This window comes from Oryctolagus cuniculus, chromosome 1 (assembly GCF_051225735.1).
Source record: "Oryctolagus cuniculus isolate XC-2025 breed Fujian yellow rabbit chromosome 1, ASM5122573v1, whole genome shotgun sequence".
In the NCBI taxonomy this organism is placed as follows: domain Eukaryota; kingdom Metazoa; phylum Chordata; class Mammalia; order Lagomorpha; family Leporidae; genus Oryctolagus; species Oryctolagus cuniculus.
This window is the reverse complement of record NC_142867.1, coordinates 220,488,016-220,513,536: the sequence shown is the minus strand read 5'-3', so window position 1 is coordinate 220,513,536 and position 25,521 is coordinate 220,488,016. Positions and strand designations below refer to the sequence as shown.

General features: G+C 41.4%; 2 protein-coding genes across 15 annotated transcripts in view; one reads left to right on the top strand and one right to left on the bottom strand.

Moving 5' to 3' along the window:
- Positions 1-8,766, bottom strand: part of TRIM32 (tripartite motif containing 32) — a 37,225-nt gene extending 28,459 nt beyond the window's left edge. For 3 of the 9 annotated variants that reach the window (XM_089319940.1, XM_089319930.1, XM_008273382.4), the window contains exon 1: positions 8,639-8,766. The gene's annotated coding sequence lies outside the window, so the exon portion shown is untranslated. Of the gene's footprint in view, positions 1-8,113; positions 8,208-8,369; positions 8,477-8,537; positions 8,560-8,638 lie in introns of those variants that run through there. The other 6 variants (XM_089319945.1, XM_089319934.1, XM_002720511.6 and 3 more) reach the window with 4 other exon arrangements.
- The window catches only part of ASTN2 (astrotactin 2), a 1,018,233-nt gene that overhangs the window by 780,325 nt on the left and 212,387 nt on the right, over positions 1-25,521 (top strand). The window lies entirely within an intron of this gene.

The window sequence follows — 25,521 nt, the reverse complement described above, 5'->3', positions numbered from 1 at the left end:
GAACAGAACACCCAGCCTCTCCATGTTCAATTTTCCTCATCTGTAAAATGGGAATGCTACCTTTATATAGTCAATATAGGAATTAAATATATGTAGTGTATGGAATGCTAAGATTTTACTCTATGCCAAAAAAAAACCTTAAATGAATTTCAGTTCTCTTTTTTCCTTAGCCTTAGGTTAAAATGGTGGGAGACTACAGGGCAGTAAAAGGTTTGGATAAGTAAATTTTGTGGAGAATGATAGTAAATGGTCTTCAGAGCCAAAATGAGCTTCATTTTAATGGACATGATGTGCCAATTAATGGTTTGGATCAGGGAACTGATATAATTAAAATTGGACTAGAGTGAGGAAAAAAAATCAGAGAAACTAGTGTAGAAGCTACAGAAAATTAGCCTGGGAGAGGTAATAAGGAGTCTGAACTAGGGAGCAGGTAGTAGAATAGTAGAAATGGAAACAACATCCATTTGACTAATATTCCAGTTGAATGGATTATGGTGGGGGAGTGATGAAGAGCTAAAACAGCCAAGGACTCAGACTCCACTGATTAAAAAAAAAAAAAAATGGAAGTTCTTTATCATTGGAGTTTTTTCTGGTCTGGAATATTCTCTGCTTCACTCAATACATACAAGCATCCCCACCCTCCTCAATACATAGATATCTCATGCTCTGCAGCCTTCATATCACTGCTACCTGATATTCCAAGTTAGAATGAACAGTTCTACCAAGATGAAGTGGATGGTTAAATACAGCCTTTCTTAAATGCAAATCCTACACCTGCATTTGTAAAGTCTCATGATATGCAGATGGTCAGTCAAGAAGGAAAAAAGGTAGAGAGCAAGTCAGCTTGGTTTCAAGGACAATAAACTGCCCGAGGAAAGCTCTGCTTATACTATCAACTCTTTCTCTGGGCATACAGAAAGGGAGGCAATGTACAGATAGATATTAAAACAAGTTTCCTCTATATTCTACTTTGGAATGCAATCTGACACATACTCAGCAGCAGACATACAAATCTACCTAAACTCTGAAATCTCACTTTCCTTTTACTGCAAGGGGAACAGTATTCCTCTAGTGCCTACTGTGTGGTAGATATCATAATAGATGCCTTGTGTGTTTAATCCCATTTAATCTGATGACACTATGAAGTAGGTATTGTTTATTATCCTACTTTACAAATGAGGAAACTGAAGCTTAGAAAAACTGGCTTAAGGTCACACAGCTCAAACATGGTGAAACTTGCCGTACGGGTATCTTTACTTTGTTTAATGCAACACTACTTCAAGCTATATATATATATATTTTTACTGCCATGTAACACTTATTAACATGTGCTCTCTAGTCCGTGCTCTGGAAAATGTTGCCTTGTAACATATAATTTTCTCCTCAAGGAAGAAGGAACAATAATATAGTTATGAGATCCCATTGCTATAGAGTGAGTTAGATTATTTATTAGCTGAGCGACCCACTCCCACACACCAGTCTAGCAACTTATTATGACTCAAATCCATGCCTCAACAAAATAGCAAATTACCACATATCATGAGCCTGTAAGACCTTATGTGAATATCTGAAACTATGAATGCCAAATTCTTAAAGGCCATGGGTCTGAGGGCAATGGTATAGAAATACTGATAGAAACCTCAACTCATGATCCTTGCAAACCTCAATTCTAAACCAAAAGCTTCAGCTCTCTCTTCTATCATCTGGGACAACAGACTGAGGGCAACATTTGGTGTTTGGATCCAGAGCATGTTACCTTATAATGTGCAGGGACATCTGTTCTTCCCAGAGCTGGCATTACAGATTGGCTAATTAAACAATTCTGCCAACTTGTAAAAATACCAGCAAATTCTTTCCCCAGCTATCTGGAATACCATACCACCTCCTTCAATTACAAAGCTTCCTGTCTCCCTAAGTCATCAGCTTTAAGAAATGAATTTACTATGCCACAACCATTCCTTAAATTTTCTCAGCTATCTGCAGCTTTACCAGGGTCTCTAAAGATGTCAAGAATTCCTGCCACAAAGCTGCCATGCTTCACCAGGGAAACATGAGTTCCCATCACCGAAGCATCAGGCACACAGAGATAGCCTCAGACCTAAAAAGGAGTCAAACCCACTTTTATCTCACTGCTTTCAGAGGATCCTAGTCTGAAATCAAGCTAAGAGACAGATAAATACAGCCTTTCTTCTCCAGAAATGGTCATTATTAATACTGAATGAAAAGTCAACTTAGCCTCCATTTCCCTGAAAATCCTTCATAGGTGAAAGGAGTTGCCTTGTCATCTCAGTCTTTTAAGTAAGCTGCACATTTTGCAAACTATAAAATCTGCGACCAACCAGGATGAATCCCCAACATGCTATTTATGATCTGCATTGCCTTCATAATTACTTGAATATGTTTCCCATAATGACCTTTTCTGTCAATTCTTAACCTCCAACTTCACTTCACCTCAGTTTTCCCACTTCTCTCACCTCTTTAATCTAACAATTAATAAAGGACATCCCATACTATACAAACACATTTTCTCAATTCCAGATGAAAATCTCTGTATGCTGTGTCTGCTCCAGCTACCCTAAAACTAAGGAAAATTCTATAATTATATCCCAGCCTGATCAGCCTTTTCTGGCACCAGTGGTTCCATGAAATAAATAACCAGAGTAATAGAAAAAAATTACAAAATAAATCTTAAAGTCAGAATGAATTTCAAGTCTTAGGACCTTAATTTACAAGTTGTGGTACAGGAGGCAAGTTATTTAATTTCTCTAACCTGTTTTCTTGCTTTAGGAAAAGGTTGCTTTGATGACTAGTGATAATGGTTATAAAGTACTTATGCTATATACCATAATTTTAATAACAGGAACATGATGAATAATAACAATACTTAGTACTACTACTAACAAAGCATTCAATTTATAAACTAAATTTTGAAAAAAGCCTTTCCTTTCACGAGTTTCCTTTCAGATGGGTCTGCTTTGGAGGGATTTGATTGAGAATGCTACATATCTAGGCTAGAAATAAGTAGACAAATGAATCACAACTTCCTTGGCCAGAAAATAAATTGGTTCAGCCTCTTCTAGAGATTAAATATGTAATGCTAGAATTAGTAGTGATCTCAAATTCAGAGTAATACAGATGAGGAAACTGAAATCAGGAAAATTAAGACCATATAAATCATATGACAGGACTGAAAAGCAGGAGTCTAGGAGTAAGCAGTATTACATACATTAAGGAAGTAGGCTCAGGAATCAGGTTTTCTAGATTTGAATCCCAGCTCTACCACTCACTAAGGAGCTTTGGGTAAGGTACTTCTCTAGTTCTCAAATTAGCTATGAAAAAGGGCTTTCATATAGTACCTTCCTCATAAGGTTTAAAGATTAAATTATATTATGTGTGTAAAGCAGTTAATACAGTACCAAGCCAAGCATACAATTAACTGAGCAGAAAATAATAGCTTTTATTATTAGTTAGTAGGAGCAGCAGTACCAGCAGCAGCAGCAGCAGCTCCCACCAGCACCACCCAGCCTATAAGAAGGAATGAATAGGTACTTTTCAACAGGCAGACTGTATCCAAGGTATCAGATACCTAGATTTAAGTAACAGAAATTCTGAGCCTTCCTGGAGATTGTTTTACTTGATCTCAGAATCAGAAACCAGAGGTGACCCAAAATTTAAATCCCCCTGATGCAACAGTTCTCTACATGTCTGTCTCTATTGCCTATACCTATATCAGCCCTTTGGGCAGTGAGCAAAACTGGAGAACTTTGAGCAAGTAATTAAACAAGACTTTCAGCATGTACTATGAGTCCGATTCCATGAAAGACACTGGGGATATACTTCTGAGCAAAAACAGACATGAACAGTTTTCACCCTTAAGACTAGAGAACATGTAAAATACAGCATTTCCTTTCACACAATATCAATGCCCATCCTACCACTGAAACAGTCCTCTGGTTGGATTTTTGCAGTTTATTACATTTCCTTTCATGTTAGTTTTCTAAACTATATTTATTCCTCATGCATTTTAACACAATGTTAATCAAATGCATAACTCCATGCTGCCAAAGGTCACTTTTCAGGAAGTCAATGAGGTTATGTTATTTCCTGACATTCACTAAGTCCTGTGTGTGGGCGAGATTCTGACAAAGTTTAGATTACTCGGGGCATTTAATAAAGGCACCTGCAGATGGCTAATACAAACTCAGCAAGAGGAAGCTAAATAGGGAAACACAGGCATGCTCCCAAAACTGTACCAGTCTGAGACTCGTAAGACTACCCAGAAGGAAATAGGTTCATAGCAAGTGAAGCTTTAACTAAACTATTTCAAAGGCAGGTTAAATCAGTAATACGATTTGCTGGGGGGAAGAAAATGCCTGCCTGTTCTCTCTTGTTCTAAAACTGCAGGACCTTGAAGGGTCCTTCTGCACATTCCACAAACATGTGGGCAACACCTATGCCGCCAGTGTGACTCAAAGGATGCTCACCTAAGACAAAGGAAAAATTCATAGCGTTTTCTTAGGATACCTTCAACTCTTCTCAACCCATTCAACTCACTTTCAGTTTCTCTGCATATGACATATGTTCATTTCATCACAAAGTTTTGACTAACGGAACAGGAAGCAGATGCTGAGAAAGGTACAGAAGGGACAGGAATTTAGGGGAGACAAGCAGAGACTGCTTAGGGTCATAAAAATCTGGCAAAGCAACACTCACTTCCTTTCCAGAATTTCCTTGCTCTCATTATGGCTATCTCTCATGCAGCAACTATTATTTATTACTTAGTACCTTTATACATTATCTTATAGTAACTATGTGAAGTAAATGTCATTCCTCCTTATAAATACGGAAACTAATATTCAAAGAGTAATATGCCTAAGGTCTCAAACCTGGTAAATAGAACAGGGATTCAAATGCTGTGTGTAGACTCCCAGCCCTAAAACCAACTGCCTCAAAAAATGTTACAGTTCCCTGATTAGACTACCGTTACATCTAGGCAGAGTTTGGCTGAGATGTTGAACAAGGTACTTCTTACCAAGGAGTGATTTCTAAATCTGACTGTTCTACCAGAAAGACATAAATGGAGAGATCACAAAGGTAGCACATCAGTGTGCATGGACGATACAATTCAAGGTCCTTAGAAACTTTTGGCTTCCAGCCACTCTCCACACATAAATGTTGCAAAAAATTAGTATGATGTAATTTGGGAATCAGACACAACTGACTTTGCATCCCTGCTTTGTGCATTGCTATATAGCTTTGGGTGTCATTTAATCAATTATTTTTCTCATCTTAAAGCAGAGAATAACACCTACATTGTTGTCAGGATTGCTGGAATGATTAACTGGGTTAATGCACATAAGAACTCAGTAACTGGCAGTAGTTATTATTATTTTTTATTATTATTAGTGCAGCAGAGAATGACAGCTCTCATCCACTGGTTCACTCCCCAAATAGCCACATTGATAGGGGCAGGGCCGGCTTGGGGGCCAGGAACTGGGAACTCAACTCAGGTTTCCCACATTGGTGGCAAGGACCCCACTACTTGAGCCATCATCTCCTGCCTTCCAGTGTCTACATTAGCAGGAAGCTTGAGTTGGGAACTGAATCTAGGCACTCTGATGCGGGATTCTGTGTCTTAACCACTAGGCAAAACACCAACCTCTGTATTTTTAATGAAGACTGACAAGATAGGCTGGCGCTGTGGCTCACTTGGCTAATCCTCCGCCTGCAGCATTGGCACCCAGGGTTCTAGTCCCAGTTGGGATGCCAGGTACTAGTCCCGGTTGCTCCTCTTTCAGTCCAGCTCTCTGCTGTGGCCCAGGAAGGCAGTGGAGGATGGCCCAAGTGCTCGGGCCCTGCACCCGCATGGGAGACCTGGAGGAAGCACCTGGCTATTGGCTTCGGATCGGCACAGCGTGCCAGCCATAGCAGTCATTTGGGGGGTGAACCAACAGAAGGAAGACCTTTCTCTCTGTCTCTCTCTCTCACTGTCTAACTCTGCCTGTCAAAAAAAAAAAAAAAAAAAAAAAAAAAGTGACAAGACAAGTACTTGTCCAAAGTCACAGAAAATTAGCAGAGTAAGGAGTCTGGACTTCTAGCCTCTGATTCCCAGATGGACTGAATTCCCACTATACATTTTCCCAAGCACTGTATGTGGGTATTTTAGTTATGTCTCTTGCCCTGGACCCAGTCCAGCTTTGTTTCTGAGCTGGCTTCAGCAATGCTGTAGGTAGTCCTAAAGCTATACCAGGGGAAAGAAACTTAAAAGAGATCACTCATAACAGTAATTATTTTCCTGCAGGAGGGCTGCCTTAAGCCTCAGTACCTGCTGGAAGGTGTTTTTGTCAAGTCCAAGTCAGTGGCCTCCATACCTCAGACTCTGGTTCCCTGTACATCCATCCTGCTACCTTCAAGTTCCTCTCCCTATCTACCCACTGGTCATGGTCTAAAAGCAAACCAAGTACAAAGATTAGGGATCCTCCATACCTAATCAGAGATAGTTTAGCCTCATCCGTTACCACCCTACCTTTAGAATTCAATTTGATATGCAGTGTACTCACTGGGCAATCTTCCTTTTTAGTAGTGGGGAATGGGCCAAGTAAGTAAGACTAAGCAGGCCCACACAAGGAAGAAAGAAGCAAAGAGAAAATGTACAGTTACAGAGATCTGGATGTTAGTTTAACTTTTACCCAGTCTAGCTAAAAAACCTTAAGTAAGCCACTTCTTAAGTCTTAGTTCCTTCATATGTAAAACTTATATTCAGGAAACTGTTATTAAAACTAAGGAAATGTATACACAAACCAAAAACTACTGAATTCTAAGCACTTACTATGTACTTCACACTATGTATACCTTCACTGAATCTTCAATATATGATGACATAGGTCCTGTTATACTCATTTTACAGACCAAGAGCCAAGGCACTGGGAGGTTAAGGTATTCACTCAAGACCACACAGTTAAGAGATACAGCCAGGATTTGAACGCAGAATATTGACTACAGAACAGTCACTCAGTTTTAGCACTATTAACATTTTGGCCTGGATAATTCTGTTGGGGGCTGTCCCATGCATTATCAGATGTTAACAGCATCCCCAGTGTCTACCCACTACTGACCATCCCAGCTGTGACAAAGATGTCTCCAGACATTGCCAAATGTCCCCTGGGGACAAAACTGCCCCTCATGAAGACTACTTCTTTAGAGTCTAGCAAAGGACCAAAAGTTCAATATAAAAGAGTTTTCCTTTTATTGTTTCTCTCCCATTCCAAACAGTTCTTTTGCAAAGCCACTGCCTCTTCAAGCTATAATGGACCTTACACAGGATGAATTCCACTCATTTCCCTGGAGTTTTCATATTGTCATTCACAACTTGGGGATACAAGGAAAGGAAAGCTTAGGCACATGACCTTGTCATTTTCTGCTTCATCACCCCTTTGATCACTCTTCTTCCTACCAATGTTAGCAAGTCAAAGTAGAGATAGTGGCAGCACCATGCCTGCCTCATCAGGGAACTCTGGCTAATAACTGAGGAAAATTCTGCCCCTCACAAGAAAAGTAAAAGCACCTTCATGACCTACGAAGGCTCATGACTGTTCCTCAATTTCATACATTTATATAATTTCTTTTGGACGCTCAGGTGCCCAGAACACCCTCTGCTTCCCGTGCAGGGAGTTTAGGAAAAAAAAAAAAAATCCTTCAGTAGCCCAACACCAGCCCACAAATCTACTCAAAGTCTTTTAATTCATGACATCGCCTCTCACCCCTCCCCCCTTTCAATCCTCTTAAAACCCTGTTCCCAACCATCTTGCTATACAGAATTGCAACCTTTTGGGCTCTATATTGCAACCCGCACCGATTCTTCCTTCCTGTGCCCCATATCCCCCTGACAGTCTTTAATCCGTGTTTCCAAAGCTCTGGAGCCTTCAGCCCTGCACCCCGATTTCTGTCATCGTTTCACCTGAATCTCATCTCCTGCATTCCACCAGGCACTGTGCGGTCCCCAAACCCCGCTACGTTCTTTCTTACCTAAATCTTGTCTCTTGTGTTGCTTTCAAACCTTAGCCTAGCCCCCTTCCTTTTGCTAACAAGATACTGCTTGTCCCCAAGAACTCACCTCCTCCATTTCCCCCAGATAGCGCTCTGCAAATTCCTTTCTCTTTAGCAGTTAGGTTCGCCCTACACCTTCTCCTTCCAATCTTAGATCTTGGCCCCCGCCCGGTTCCCTCAAATCTCCTGAGATCCTCAAATCTCACCAGGGCCCTGTGTCCTTCCTGTTTTTGCAATTCTACACCCAGACCCCTCCAGCACCTCAGATTCCCTCCCATTTATCAGACGTTGCACCCCCTGTCTCCTCAAGGGTCCCACATTACCTCATATCTCCCGAGATGCTGCAACTGCGAATCTTCTCAGAGCCCCTGGCTCCCCTCCCCCAGCTAGCTACATCTCCTCGCAACTCCTCACCCCCACCGAATTTCTCCCGAGACTGCCCCTCACAGCCCCACCCCCACCCAGGTTTTGCCCTCAGATCCGGTACCCACACCCTGCCAGTTGGCTGCGGGCCTCCAACGCGGCCGCTCAGCCACCGCCCGCGACTCAGACCACGATCCTTCCTCCCCCTACCCTCCTTCCCGCCCCCTACCTGACCGCCCGCGCCTCCGACGCGTCCGCCGCCGGCAGCCCACCGCTCGCCGGTTTCTGCGCACGCGCGGCGCGTGCTACTCTTGTGAGGCAGCAATTCGCAGAGCGACCTGTCCGTCATTTCGCCCCCACCTCCCCCGGGGCATGCTGGGATTTGTGGTCCAGCCAGTGCGAGCGCCCGGGCTGGGTATATCCTCCGTGACTAGCTCTTTACCGAAAAACGGTGGCACTTAGCAACTCAAAATACTTTTCTGGTGTCTTTGAATGGGTTAGAAAGCTGAGGCCCACGGGCGAAAGGCGCCTTCCCAAGTTCACTCAACTATTTGGGAGCTAAGCCAGAACTCACTTGTTTGATTCCAGTCTCAAAGTCTAAACCTCTGCACTAAACCATGCCCTGCATGAGTGGTCCTCTGCAAAGCCTTTGCACTCCTCAGAAAGGCCTTTCTGAACCTCGGTTGCCTCATCTGAAAAATGGACAAAGAAAGACTAAAACTTGCATTCTGCGCAAGCACAGAACCTGCCCACCTCAGAGTGCAGCGCCCCGGGCAAACCTCTGACTCACCGCACCAGCTGCTGGAGGAAGTTTTACCTAATCAGATTATTCTCGGTAAAACCTTTTGCCTCTCCAGCCTACAGCACAGGTTGTCCCTGCAGACTGAAGCTACCTAGGAGCCCAAATCAGAGTCTAGCTTTTGCGGGGTGGGGAGACTTACCAGGTGGTCTGTGGTCCCCTCTACTGGAGTGACCTATAGTCCCTGAGGTCACGACTGTACTGGGTAGTTTAGGAGCACAAAGGAGTGTGAAGTAGGATAGGATTGCATTTGAAATTCCACTTAGCTGTGTTACCCTGAACAATGATAAAACAGCAAACAAAAATGGTACCAAAACATCTTGGAGCACTTCTTGTCTGCCTGCATCTGACATACCTGGCTCCTTTAATACTTATAAGGATTTTCTGAGATAGGCAGTTGATGCCTAGGTGATTCAATAGCAAAGCCACTTGTTCCTAAGTTTCAGAGCCCAGATTTGAATACAATTCAGAAACCACTTTTTTTTTTTTAATTATTTACTAGAAAGACAAGAGTGATGGAGGGACAGAAAGATCTCCCATCTGCTGGGTCACTTGCTACATGGTAACAACCAAAGGCAGAAGCCTAGACCTCTATGAGGGTCTCCTATGTGGGCGTCAGCGACCTGAGTACTTGAGCCACCTCCTCTGCCTTTCCAGGCACACTGGCAGGGAACTGGATCAGAGGCAGAGCAGCAAGGACTCAAAATAGGTGCTCTGATGTAGGATGCTAGCGGACCAAGCAGTGGCTTAGCTCACTGCACCACAATACTGGCCCCTGAGAATCCACCTTTTTCTTTCTTTCTTTCTTTCTTTCTTTCTTTCTTTCTTTCTTTCTTTCTTTCTTTCTTTCTTTCTTTCTTTCTTTCTTTCTTTCTTTCTCTTCCTTTCTTCCTTTCTTCCTTTCTTCCTTTCTTCCTTTCTTCCTTTCTTCCTTTCTTCCTTTCTTCCTTTCTTCCTTTCTTCCTTTCTTATTTATTTATTTGAGAGCCAGGGTTACAGAAACAGAGAGGGAGAGACAGAGAAGTCTTCCATTTGCTGGTTCACTCCCCAAATGGCTGCAACAGCCAGAGCTGGGCCAATCTGAAGCCAGAAGCCAGGAGCTTCCTTTGGGTCTCCCATGTGGCTGCAGGGGGCTAAACACCTGGGCCATCTTCCACTACTGTCCCAGGCCATAAGCAAAGAGCTAGATTGGAAGAGGAGCAGCTGAGACACGAATTGGCATCCCATGAACTGGGATGCCAGCATCACAGGCAGAGGCTTAACCTACTATACCACAGCGCTGGCCCTAGAATCCATCTTTTTAACCTTATTTTATCTCTCTCCTCATGTCTTTAAAAGAAAATCAGCTTTGTTCTAAAGATTAGCAGATTATGAAATGGTTTATACTTAATGTAATGAAAAATTATACTGAATTCTTACACCTTCAGGACCCAGGACCACTGGTTCCATAATCCTCAGCCATAGCATTTCAGATAATAAGGGAAACAGGAGGCTAGGCTGGCATTCTTTATAGCCTCTTTGAACAGGCCTGGGAGCTCTGGACTCCTAGGTTGGCATCAGCTCTGGGGCTATCCTCAGACTTTGGTGACATACTTAGAGTCCCAGGCCATGTGGAATTTGAGCAGATGGGTCAGGAATATTTTGAGTCAAAACTGGTCTGAGAAGGGCTTGAAGATTTTTCTTAATGCTGGCACCTGGCTGGTTCAGAGCCTTCCAGCAGTAAGGAAAGGAAAGTGTTTGCTTCTCTTTCCTTCTTGGGCTTCACATTCTTGGAATGTGGTGTATTCATTGCATGAGATTTTGCAAAAGGATGATTTCTCACAAAGCACATGCCAGCTGGGGCTTTAATTATCCATTTACCTGTCATCTTTACCAGTGGGCTGTGACCTTGAAGGACAATGTTTATTTGCAGTTGCATCTGTTAGGTCAGTATGTAAAAATTGCTGACAAATCAGACTCAGAAATGTGAGATTAAGCAAATCACATTTCTTGTCTCACCTGGAATTCTAGTTACAAAACAGTTCAGGAATCCGGCAGGTAAGAGCTGCCCATTTTTTGAGCACCAGCAGCATAACAGACACTCACTGAGATAGTCATTTGTCACAATCTCTCAACAATTCTTTAAGTAGATATAAGTAGTGCCACATTACAAAAGGAGGCAGCTGAGGCTCAGAAAGATTAAATGGATTGCTTATAGTTGCCACCTGGAAGGTGGTTCCGACTCTCCTTTCTCAGGCCAGGTTGGGAGACATAGCACCCTGTGTGCTGAAAATCAGTTATCAGCCTAAAGTGTCAATTATATATATTCAATATATATATATGTATGTGTGCCTACATATATATTGCATAATATATACACATATATTTCTAGTATATTTATTTGAGAGGCAGAGAGAGTTCTCCCCTCTGCTGGTTCACTCCACAAATGCCAGCAATGGCCTGGGCTGGAGCAGGCTGGGGCAGGATGAAGCCAGGAGCCAAAAACTCAATCCAAGTCTCCCATGTGGGTAACTAGTTATTGCTATCACCTCCACAGGAATATGGAATCATGAGCAGAGCTGGGTCTTGAGCCCCAGCCCCAAGACTTGGGATGAGGGCACCTCACCTGCTATGCCAACTGCTTACCCCTAGTGTTTGTGTGTGTGTGTGTATATATATGTGTGTATATACATATGTGTGTATATATATGTGTGTGTATATACATATGTGTGTATATTTGTGTGTATATAATTTATATGTATTAATGCATACACATATGAGTGTGTATATTGATGTTTCCCCAACCTCACAGGAGAGTTAATGATACTCCTGAAAATCTGGGAATAGCTCAAATGTTACTTTAAAAAGTCTTTTTCCTTTTAAAAAATAATGTCCGTGTTTGTTTGACTATCTTTTCTTTTTAGTGTTTAAATAACTCACCAGTTAAATTAATTACCAGGCTTTCCACAAAATCTCATAGTAAAATAAGCACTCTGGGGAAATGCACTCATTTCTTTCCTGTAGCTTTGCCTAGCCTGGCGCAATATTAGCATTCCTCTTATGCAGAGACATTTCAAAAATACCCTTGGTGGAGCACTTTAAATACTCTTTATTCACCATTTTAATATAATGGTTTTTCATGTAACATTTAAACTACTTGTAGCAGTTTTCTAGGGCTACTATAACAAAGCACCACAAACTAAGTGGCTGAAATCTCTCCACAGTTGAAGGTGGATGTCAAGGTGTCAGCTGAACTATGTTCTGTCTCCAAAGCCTCTTCCTTGGCTTTTCCAGCTTCTAGAAGTTCCCCAGGCTTTACTTGGCTTATGGCAACATAGCTCTAATCTTTGCCTTCACTTGTTCTCTTCTTCCTGTATGTCTCTGGCTTCCTGTGGCATTCTGCTCTCTGTGTCTATGTCACCAGTCATAATGGGACACTAGTCATACTGGGTTAGAGACATGTCTCTAGTATGACATAATCTTACCTGGTTACATCTACAACAACCCTATTTTCACATACAGTCACATACTGATGTATTGAGGGGTTGAGATATCAACCTGTCTTTTGTGGTACACAGTTCAGCTGATAGCACTGCCCTATGAACCAAATATTGTTTGCTTTCTCTCTAATTTTCTCTTTGGAAAACATTGTGTTTATTTACTTTATTTGAAAGGCAGAGACAAACAAAAATATTCTATCTGCTGGTTCTCCCTCCAAAAACCTGCAAGAACCAGAGCTGGGCTAGGCCAAAGCCAGGAGCCTGAACCCACTCTAGGTCTCCCATGTGGGTGGCAGGAACCCAAGGATTTGAGCCATCACCTGCTGCCTCCAGAGTGTGTATTAATTTAAAGCAGAACCAAGAATCAATCCCAGACACTCCAACATGGCACACAGGCATCCCAAGTGCTGTACCAAATGCCCACCTCTTTTATTCTCTTTAAAACAGAAACAATAACTAACTGACAAGATTGTGGGGAGCAAAATGAGATAATGGATGCAGAACACTTTGCCTAACATGTAATACTAGTGCCTTGCCTGACATGTAGTAATGTTCATTATATTGCATTTGTTATTATGACTAAGTTTATTACATATACTTTTATATAGAAATAGAAAAAGCTTTGGAATCAGACAGAACTCTGAGTATCTTGGGGTACAGATAAGATTATTTGAAATATGCTTGATTGGTGCCGGCATTGTGATGCAGCAGGTTAAGCAACTTGCAATGTGGCATTCTATGTGAGAATTGGTTCAATTCCCATCACTCTGCTCCATTTTTGATCCACATCCCCTCTAATGCACCTGAGAAGGCAGTAGGAAATGGCCCAAGTGCTTAGATCCCTGCCACCCATGTGGGAGACCTAAACAGAGGTGCCTGGACCAGCACTAGCCATTGATACCATTTGGGGAATAAACCAGGCAATGGAAAATCTCCCTCTCTCTCTGGTGTGTGTATCCCCTTCCCTCCCCCACAACACTGCCTTTAAAATAAATAAATCTTTACAAAAAGCAAACAACAACAACAATAAAAAAAACCTGAAATAATGCTTGATAACTTGTTGCAAGCAACAGGTTTTGTAACCTTGAACAACTTCCGTAGCTTCTCTGTACTTCATTCTCCTCTTTGGCAAAATAGAGGTACTGATAGTTTTCTACCAATAGAAATGTAAGTAGTAGATGGTTTAATAGTTCTAAAGAGTTTAAAACACTGCATGGTAAAGAATCTCTTTGGACAGTAGTTATTGTCAGTGTTGTTGTTTTTACTATTCTCAACAAAATCTTCCCCTTTTCTTCGCTAGTTAGCAACTGAATTCTGAGGAGGAAAGAGGTCTGTTTGGGTTATAGAATACAAGGAAGAAAAAGTAAGGAGATAAAACTCCTTTATATCCTTATCAAACTTTCTCTAACTCCACAGGTTTTTAATTACTATGATTTTCATGAAATCATATAAAATTATAAGAAGATATAATTTTACTTATGTGTCACTATATAACGAATTGCTCATATAATTTTGTAACTTAAAACAACTCACATTGACTGTCTACAGTTTCTGTGAGTCAGGAATCCAAGCACAGTTTTGCTGAATCACTGCTTCACAGTATCTCACAAAACTCTCTCCTACCCCCTCTCAGTCCCATCTTCTTTCCTCCATCTCTCCTTCTAATGTGTTTTCTGCCTATCTATCTGTCTACATATCTATTTCTGTGTTTCGCTGAAATTTTACTTCTAATCTTTAAGGTGTACTCAATCTCCATGTGTTTCTCAGTCTGGCCTACAGTTGAAGGTAAAAGCACAAAAGATGTTTGAATTCAGTTTAAATTTGAGATATAAAAAAGCATTTGAGGAGTGAATTTTATCTACCACTTTTGCTTATATTCATATAAATATAAACATGTCCAAAGTCTCCCTTAAACTGTTCCTACATATTTATGGTAATGCTAGGTATCCAACAAATATTTTATTTCCAATAAATATCAACTTCAGTATTCTATTTACTTAATAAGGAAAATAGTGGAAGTATTTTTGGGGGGATGTCTTTATAGTTGTCAATTGGATGCATAAATGTTCGTCATGTTGACAAACCCATCTTTGAGCATTGAACCCACTACAAATCACAATGCATAAATATTCTTTTGTGGGGAGATTTTTTTCTATTTTCAGTTGCCTTCTTTGAGCTATATGAAAATAATTTATTCAGAAATTTGAATCTTTATTTAAATATTATATACATTTATGTTCATTGACTAGAGCCCATTAATAATGGCTTCAACTCATATGGATAGTTAAATGTCAGCAGTAATCAAACACTGACTATGTAGATGCTTAATACATGTTAGTAGCATTGAAGGCTTTCCCAGAGAACATTCTCTGTGTAGTGTCAACAGCCTCAACTCAACTGAATACTAAGTGAGGTCTGCTGGAAAATTGCTTACTGGCTTTATTTCTGCTAAGCCCCACATGCCTGCCTTAGTCCTCTTGTTGGTTCCTCTTGGCTGTAGGATTTCAGCCAGCTTCTCTTTTTTTGGTAGCTGCCATTAACCACTCCATCAACTGGCATCAATAAGACTGGCTGACTGCAAAGAGAGAGCCTCCTTCGCCCAACTCCTCATCCCTCCCTCCACCTCATACTCTCTTCATGTCACTGCTTACCCATTATCTGATTTCATTTTTCTAAAAATAGGAAACTTTGTTAATATTTAAAGGTTATAAAATATAAGAAATAATTGATAAGCTAGACGTCATTAAAATTAAAAATTTCTGTTATGCAAAGGACAAAGTCAACAAATGAGAAGACAAGTCGCAGCCTGGGAGAAAGTATTTGCAAAAGTTGTATCAGGTTAGTTGAAATATATGAGGAACTTTTAAAACTCAACAAGAAGAAAACAAACATTCTGATTTAAAAAATGGACTGAAGACCTTAACAGATACTTCAAAGTGGATAAACAGATGCCAAACATGTAACATGCTCTACCTCATGTGTCATCAGGGAAACACAAAACAATCAGAAACCACTTCTTACCTATTAAAATGGCCCAAAATTCAGAACACTGGTAACACCAAATACTGATGAGATTGTGGGTTAACAAAAACTCCTCATTCATTGCTGCTGGACATACATAATGGCTTAGCCAGTCACACAAGTAATCACATTCTTACCATGTGATCTATCAGTTGTGCTCTTTTGTATTTAATAAGTGTTGAAAACACACACACACACACACACACACTCACACACCTGCGCTTGGACATTTTAGCAGCCTTATTTGTAACTGTCAAAACTTGAGGGCAACCAAGATGTCCTTTAATAGATGAACTGGTAAATTAACTGTGGTATATTCAAAGTACCATATTCAGTGCTAAAAAGAAATTAGCTGTTAAACTGTAAAAATTCATAAGGGAACTTTTAAAAAATATTTATTTGAAAGAGTTACAGAAAGAGAAGAAGCAGAGAGAAAAATACAAAGCGAAAAAGAGAGATTCTGCATCTACTGGTTCACTCCCCAAATGGTCACAATGGCCAGACCTAAGCTAGAAGCCAGGAGGTTCTTTTGGGTCTCCAATGTGGATTCCAGGGCAAAAGCACTTGAATCATCTTCCTCTGCTTTCCCAGGCACATTAGCAGGGAATTGGATTGAAAGTAGAGCAACCAGGACTGGAACCAGTGCCTGTATGGGATGCTGGTGCTGCAGATGGCAACTTAACTCACTGAACCACAGTGCCACCCCAACCCCCCTCCCCCCACCATGGAGGGACATTAAATGTATATTAATTAGTGAAAGAAGCCAATCTTAAAAGAATACTACTGGATGAGTCCAATATCACGCTCCTGGAATGACAAAACTATAGAAGCCTTAAAAAGATCAGTGGTTGCCAGAGGGTAGAGATAAGTGAGTGGGATGAAAAGGCAGAACACAGGGGATTTTTAAGGCAGTGAAAAACAGTGTGTATTGGGGCCGGCACTGTGCTACAGAGGGTAAAGCCACTGCCTGCAGTGCCAGCATCCCATATAAGCAGCGGTTTGAGTCCCAGCTGCTCCACTTCTGATCCAGCTCTCTGCTGTGGCCTGGGAAAACAGTAGAAGATAGCCCAAGTGCTTGAGCCCCTGCACCCACAAGGGAAGACACAGAGGAAGTTCTTGCTCCTGGCTTCGAATTAGCACCAGCTCCAGCCATTGTGGCCAAGTGGGGAGTGAATCAGCAGATAGAAGAACTCTCTCTCTCTCTGCCTCTCCTCTCTCTGTGTAATTCTGACTTTCAAATAAATAAGTAAATCTTTTTAAAGAACAGTATGTATGATGCTATCATAACAGATCATTATCATTGTCCAAACCCATATATTGTGCAGCAGTGACCCCAAACTGTAGACTTTGATTATGACATATATATGTAGGTTAATCAGTTGTATGAATGCACCACTCTGGCAGGAATGTTACTATGGGAGAGGCTACGCATGTGTGCAGGCAATGGATAGATATGAAATTTCTATACCTTCCTCTAAATTTTTCTGTGAGCCTAAAGATTCTCTTTACAAGTCTTAAAAAAAATACAAATGAGCATGCATTTATAAGGAAGAATGGAAACCGTACACAATCTCCCCTCATCCTACTCCCCAGCAATATTTGCCCTTATAAATTTTTTTGAAACTTCTGGCAGGTGTCTTAATGTTATGGTAAGGAAGATTATAAGTACACACACAGGGAAAGAAAAGAGTATAGTGATCCTCTGTGTACCCATTACCCAGCAATGTTTGCTCTCAATATTTTCTAATTTTGTTTCAGTTATTGCTCACCTCCAATGTGCTTTTTGTTGCTGGAGTCTTCTAAAACAAGTCTCAGATATCATATCATTCTTCCTGTAACTATCTCAGTATATTTCTTTAACAGATGGTTACGTTTTTTCTTTCTTTTAAGATTTTTTAAATTTATTTATTTGAAAGAGTTACACAGAGAGAGAAGGAGAGGCACAGAGAGAGAGAGAGAGAGGTCTTCTATCTGCTGGTTCACCCCCCAATTGGCTGCAACAGCCGGAGCTGCATCAGTCCGAAGCCAGGAGCCAGGAACTTCCTCTGGGTCTCCTCGTGGGCTCAGGGTCCCAAGGACTTGGGCCATCCTCCAGTGCCATAGCAGAGAGCTGGATCGGAAGTGGAGCAGCCGAGACTGGAATTGGTGCCCATATGGGATGCTGGCACTATGGATGGCAGCCTTACCTGCTATGCCACAGCGCTGGCCCCATACAGATGGTTATTTTTAATATAATCTCAGCATTATTATCACTTTTAATAGTTCATACTCCAATTTATTTAACTGTTTCAAAAGTATACTTTTACAGGCCATATGCTTAATTAAGGATCAAATGCCTATATTTTATACCAAATCTCTCTTAAACTGTGATAGTTTTACCCTTTAATTTTGCCCATGCTGTTATTAGCTGAAAAAATATAGGCTCATTTGTCTTTTAGGATTTTTCTTTTTTTTAAGATTTTATTTTATTTGTTTGAAAGAGTAACACAGAGAAGGAGAGGCAGAAGGAGAGAGAGAGAGAGTTCTTCCAACTGCTGGTTCACTCCCCAATCGGCCTCAACAGCTGGAGCTGTGCCAATCCAAAGCCAGGAGCCAGGAGCCTCCTTCTGGTCTCCCATGTGGGTGCAGGGGCCCAAGGACTTGGGCATTTTTTACTGCTTTCCCAGGCCATAGCAGAGAGCCGGATCAGAAGTGGAGCAGCTGGGACTCGAATCAGTGCCCATACGGGATGCCAGCACTGCAGGTGGCAGCTTTACCCACTATGCCACAGCACCAGCCCCAGGATTTTTCACATTGCAGATCTAGCTGACTGCTTCTTCATAGTGTTTTTTTAACTTGTTCATTTCTCCTAGGGATTTTTCACTTTTTTTCAGTCTTATGGGCTCCTTTTGTAGAATGATTAATAATATAGATACCTCATAGTTATCAAAATATTAAAAAGTATGAAAGAATATATATGCTCCTTTATTAATGTTAAGATCTAGTGGAGAGTCAAATAACTATCATAATTTCTAAGTGGTGCCAAGCAAAATATTTTTAGATATTTGTATGTGATAAAAACATAAAAATCCCATTTTGTCAAATTTATAGGAAGTTTTAATGTTATATTAGTTTGCTACCTACATTCACAATTTTAAGGAAATGCTAAATTGCATAGATAAGATACTGAAAATAACGTATATTTTTCCCTGTACAATTTCACAGGCCTCTGAATTCTATCTACAAATCCAAGAAGTACCACCTGAAGTACACAGGCAGTGCTGTGTGCTTCCTATAGCATCATATCAGAAGCACTTAAAGTCTGGTGGTACTCTTTTTAGTTCTGTTAAGACTGATCAGCAGGCTCAATTCCTATCCATCTGATCCATTCATTAGACATTTTTCCCTTCAGCCTTTTTCCTAATGATTTATGATTCAGTGGTGATAGTTGTATTTTATTAGAACTTACAAAATGTTAATGTTATAATTTTATCATTGTTCTTGCCTTTATGACCTGAAATCTTTCCATAAGGAAATATGTGGTGCCCTTAAACCCTATTTATTTGATAAATGCATGACTGATTCTTATATATATTTTCCAGAATATTGTAATGGCCTCTTGACAATTTCAAATGTTGACTAGTAACTTTTGTTTGTTTTATTTTATTTGTTTTATGTCTTTTTAAATTTTTTAAAAGATTTATTTATTTACTTGAAAGACAGAGTTACACAGAAAGAGAAGGAGAGGCAGAAAGAGAGAGAGGTCTTCCATCTGCTGATTCACTCCCCAGTTGGCCGCAATGGCCAGAGCTGTGCCAGTCCAAAGTCAGGAGCCTCCTCTTGGTCTCCCACATGGGTGCAGGGGCCCAAGAATTTGGACCATCTTCCACTGCTTTCCCAGGCCATAGCAGAGAGCTGGATTGGAAGTGGAGCGGCCAGGACTCAAACTGGCGCCCTTGTGTGTTGCCAGCACTGCAGGTGGCAGCTTTATCCACTAGCCACAGCACCGACCCCTGTTTTATGTCTTGATTTCAGTTTTTGCTTTCAGTTTGATTTTGGTTTTAGCTTGAGGAACATTCTGAATTAATAAAAAGTTATTTGTTTGATAAATTTCCATCAGCTGCAATCATTATTTTTTGATGTTTAAATTGTTTAATGCCAGGCCATAATGAGCCCCTTTAAGTTGACATCTATATCATTTTGAAATGACCCCATTTCTTGACCTTGCTTTTCTGTACAACAAAACATCCCAGGCTTAGCTTGTGCCACACCTATTCCAGACTTGGAATCAGGAATTTCTCCAAGAAGCCTTTGTTCCTTCTAAAGGAAAGTAATATTTATGAACCAGAGTCTGGGAATTGAACATATTTTTTGCTATTAAATTGTAACTGGCCGGCGCTGCGGCTCAGTAGGCTAATCCTCCACCTTGCGGCGCCGGCACACCGGGTTCTAGTCCCGGTCGGGGCACTGGATTCTGTCCCTGTTGCCCCTCTTCCAGGCCAGCTCTCTGCTGTGGCCAGGGAGTGCAGTGGAGGATGGCCCAAGTCCTTGGGCCCTGCACCCCATGGGAGACCAGGAGAAGCACCTGGCTCCTGGCTTCGGATCAGCGTGGTGCGCCGGCCGGCCGCAGCGCACCAGCCTCGGCGGCCATTGGAGGGTGAACCAACAGCAAAGGAAGACCTTTCTCTCTGTCTCTCTCTCTCACTGTCCACTCTGCCTGTGGAAAAAAAAATTGTTATAACTTCTATGCCTTTTCAGTGGACAGAACAATGAAATGCATATTTTATTAAAAACAATTCATAAATTTCTGTGATTTCCAACTGAAATTTTACTTTACAAAATTTTTCTTAACCTCTTTATACTTGAATTAGTTGTTGGCAACACTGGCATCCCATTGTTATGCTGGTTTGAGTCCTTGCATTTCCACTTCTGATTCAGCTTCCTGCTAAGGTGCCTGGAAAGGCAGCAGAAGATGACCAAATGATTGTGCCCCTGCCACCCATGTAGGAGACAAGGATGAAGTTTCTGGCTCCTGGCTTTAACATAGCTCAGAACTGGCTGTTGCAGTCACTTAGGGAACGAACTGGCAGCTGGAAGATCACTCCCTCCTCACTTTGCCTTTCAAATAAATAAATAAATCTTTAAAAAAAATACTGCACTTTAAAGTACTCAAAATTATTTTCTCTGTATGGTTATAACAATACTTTGATATATAGTTAGATACATTTTAAGTTTGTGCATAATTGGTAGAGATTGCTTTTGTCTTTTTAGAGTTTCAAAATTATGTAAAATTTTAAAAAATTATGTTGTTGCAAAGCTAAAATTTATTGAAGAAGATATACTTAAAACACTGGCTCCTATCATTAACACCTTGACCTTTTCTTGCTCCCCATATAGATAACTGTGTGTTAATCTTGGTTACTCCTTTCACTATTTCTCAGTGAAAAATATCACACACACACACACACACACACACACACACTAGGGATTTCACAAAGTTTACGGAGAAGGGGCTGGTATTATAGTGCAGTAGGTAAAGCCTCTACCTGCAGTGCCAGCATCCCATATGGGCACCAGTTCAAGCCCCAGCTGCACCACTTCCCATCCAGCTTTCTGCTGCAGCCTGGGAAAGCAGTAGAAGATGGCTCAAGTCCTTGGGCCCTTGCACTCATTTCGGAGACCCAGAGGAAGTACCTGGCTCCTGACTGCAGATTAGCACAGCTCCAGCCATTGTGGTCATCTGGAGAGTGAACCAGTGGATGGAAGACTTTCTCTCTCTCCCTCTGCCTCTCTGTAACTCTGCCTTTCAAATAAATAAATACATTTTTTTAAAAAAGTTTATGGAGAATATACATTATGAGAAGACTATTCATGAATTCCAAAATTTTTCTACTAAGAAGGATGATGTTTTAATTCCATTCTCCATGAATTCTTTGAAGTACCTTGTGTATTATGTATCAGGTATACATGAGGGCTCATATATATATTTGTAATTTCTCCCCTCTTATCCACATAAAAGTAATCATTGCTATGCACTGTTTTCCCATTTAACAAAACATATTTGTGATTGCTCCATATGACATAAAAATTGTTTTAATGAAATTTTTAAGTGCAAAGTACCTCATTGTTCAGATGCACCATAGTTTTCCTATCAGTTATCCATCGAGTTTTATTGCTGATTACTATGATGGAATAGGCAGAGGTAACAGAAATTGCACATTCAATGTCCAGAATTTTTCAGTGCCTATACCCACATCTCTAGTAGCATAGCAAAGTGGAAGGCAGCATCAGATAGTGGAAAAGATCAAAGTGGAAATACAGCTCTTTCTGGGCTCCTGATTTCCTCTCTGTGAGCTTTCTTTACTCTTAAAAAGCAATAATGAAACCTCCTTCTCGTTGTTAGAATTTATAGAAACCAAATGAAATAATGTATGCAAAGTAAGTAGAACATCTCACCTAGAATACGCGCCTATAAAAATGTTGTTATTGATAGTATTAAATTTACGTGATTGCCTCAAAGATAAGACAAAGATTCCCTGATGGGAGGGATGGGTATTTGGTTAAAACACCACTTGGATACCTGCCTCCTATCTCAGAGTGCCTGTGTTTGAGTTCTGGTTCCACTTCCTATTCCAGCTTTCTGCTAATGTACACTGAGAGGCAGTGAGTATAGCTCAAATATTACTATTCCCAGTATTAGTATAACAACATAGCTTTATGCACTGAGACAAGTGCTTGAAAAAGGGAAAGCACTGGCCGGCGCCGCAGCTCACTAGGCTAATCCTCTGCCTGCAGCGCCATCACACCAGGTTCTAGTCCCGGTCAGGGCGCCAGATTCTGTCCCGGTTGCTCCTCTTCCAGTCCAGCTCTCTGCTGTGGCCGGGGAGTACAGTGAGGATGGCCCAAGTCCTTGGGCTCTACACCCGCATGGGAGACCAGGATAAGCACCTGGCTCCTGGCTTCGGATCAGCCTGGTGCGCCGGCTGAAGTGGCCATTGAGGGGTGAACCAACGGCAAAGGAAGACCTTTCTCTCTGTCTCTCCCTCTGTCACTGTCCACTCTGTCAAAAAAAAAGAAAAGAAAGGAAAAAAAAGAAAAAGGTAAAGCACCAAAAGGAATGCCACATTTCCTAACCTTGTATTCCTTGCTAACCATAAGGATTGGATCTCATTGAATTCACACAGTAATGCTTTGGATTAGGAATATCATAATTTGTTCAATCACATTTTACAGCTGAGGAAAGAGAGGTCTTTAGAAGTGACAGGCTGTGGCCAAAGGCCATTAGGAATTCAGAATCTGACTCTGAAATTCTTTCTGTCCATTGGAGATTAGATCCTGATTAAGAGGCCTTCCTTCTTTTTGCTAGAATCCAATTCTTCTACTTAAAAACTCTGCTCAAAGCTTACCCCCTAGAAGAAGGATTCCAAGATGAACCTCTCTCCTGTTCCTTCCTCCTCCTTCTAGTCAATCCTAGGCTAGTGGGGAAAGGATGATTCTCGGGCAGGGTTTGGCAGCCTCAGAGATACTAATGGCCTGATCTCATCTAACCTAATTTGGCAGCTTTTCAACTCAATTAACCAACACAATGCCAGAATTTCCAGTTTTTCCATTTTCCAGCCGGATGACCTTGGACAAGTAACTTAACTACTCTATAGTTCCATTCTGTCAGAGGTAAAATGTCAATAATATTGGTACCTAAATCCTGGATTATTTGGAGGATTTAGGAGAAACAACCCAGTGCAGATTTTATAACTTGTCCATGTTCTCATGGCAGGGCTGTGGCCGTAAGTTCCCATTTATATAGGTTGGGGATAGGTGCTCCTCCACTTGGATTCAATTCTACAGGCACAGGCATAGCAGGTGGAGCCAAGAAGGGAATCAGTACCCATTTACCCCTTTGTCTTGTCATTGTCTTGTAATACCTAACTTGCATAACATCTCATGGATGTCATGAGTACATGTTTAATTTTGACCAAACTGAAATTAAAACCCAGATCTAGGAGCCAGTACTGTGGCATAGTTGGTTAAGCCTCTTTCTGAGGCACTGGCATCCCAAATGAGCACTGGTTCATGTCTCAACTGCTCCTCTTCCAATCCAGCTCTTTGTTAATGGCCTGGGAAGGCAGTGAAAGATAGCACTTTTGCATGGGCCCCTGCACCCATGTAGGAGACCTGGAAGAAGCTCCTCACTCCTGGCTGCTGGCTTCAGATCAGCCCAGCTCCAGTTGTTGCAGCCATCTGGGGAGTGAACCAGCACATGGAAGACCCCTCTCTGTCGCTCCCTCTGTCTGTCTATAACTGCCTCTCAAACAAATAAATGAATCTTAAAAGCCAGATAGATATATTTGACATTCAGATTACATTCTGCCTTCTGCAAACAGGGAGTAACTATATCTCTTCCTGTCATGTTTAAGATCCTATTTCCTCTGTTATCGTCTTTCTGACATATCTCCATTTTCTTAGTTTCTCTGGATTTTTCTTCCCAGCTGATACACAAATACCTGAGTAATACTAGGATTGGAACAAATTATTATTCATATTTTCCCTCCTCACTGCCTAGCCATAAACCTGAATAGGCCTTCTTGGAAAATGCTTGTTCAGGATCCTTTTAGTAACTTCACAAGGCTTCTTTGTATCATAGCTAAGTCTTCACTATCTTCCCTTGCTCCTCTCAGTGCTTAGCAAGTTTACTTGTGATGTTTCCCAAGAGCAATCATTTTAAGCAGCACTAGAGGGCAGCAGGAGATCACACATGGCTTTTTTTTTCTTAGCTTCTCAATACTGGCTATAACCTTCCCAGTCTCCGTTGGAAAAAAGTAAAGGTTAGGCTTCAATACTGACTGATTCCTGGCTCTGGCCGAGACACCAGCCTTACTAGGCTATGGGGCTGTTTCCAGGGGTCCCTCTCTCACAGACGCCATGACCTTCCTCAGAGATCACTTGCTTTCACCTAAAGATAGGTATTCTCTTGAAGATTACACGGATCCCTTCGAGTCTCAGTTCCCTCATCTGTAAGAGGTACCAACACTCCCTACTTTGTAGGGTAATGATAAAAACTGTAAAAGCATAGAAGTAAACCAACGAGTGCAGCATTTCTTGTTTGATTCTTAGAGCAGTAGAATGAGCAATTGATAGCCCCGTTTTACAAATGAGGAAACTAAGATCAGAGAGGTAAGGTGATTTGTCTAAAGTTTAAAATCAAGTAGTCTGATTCACCAGCTTTGCACTTAAGCACTCAATTTTATTTTGGTCTTCTGTGTTCTAATAGGTAGAAAGCAAGTAGTTAAAGGAGAAATTGCTGACAGCTAAAGGTCAGGGGCTAGAAAAAACAACTTCTGGTGATGCTCTTGGTACCAAAGTTTTAGAAATTCTTCATTGGATTCTCCAAATAATCTGCAATTTGGGCACTAATATTGTTGACTTTTTTTTTTTATAAGTAGAGTTATAGACAGTGAGAGAGACAGAAAGAAAGGTCTTCGTTCTGTTGGTTCACTCCCCAAATGGCCGCTACGGCCGGCACTGCGCCAGTCCGAAGCCAGGAGCCAGGTGCTTCCTTCTGGTCTCCCATGCGGGTGCAGGGCCCAAGCACTTGGGCCATCCTCCACTGCACTCCCAGGCCACAGCAGAGAGCTGAACTGGAAGAGGAGCAACCAGGACTAAAACCCGGCGCCCATATGGGATGCCGGTGCCGCAGGCAGAGGATTAGCCAAGCGAGCCACGGTGCCAGCCCCCTGTTGTTGATATTTTACACTTGAGGGAATGGAGCTTTAGAGAGCTTAAGTGACTTGTCCAAAGTCACCCAAATGGGAAATGAAGGAACTCAACTTTAGACTT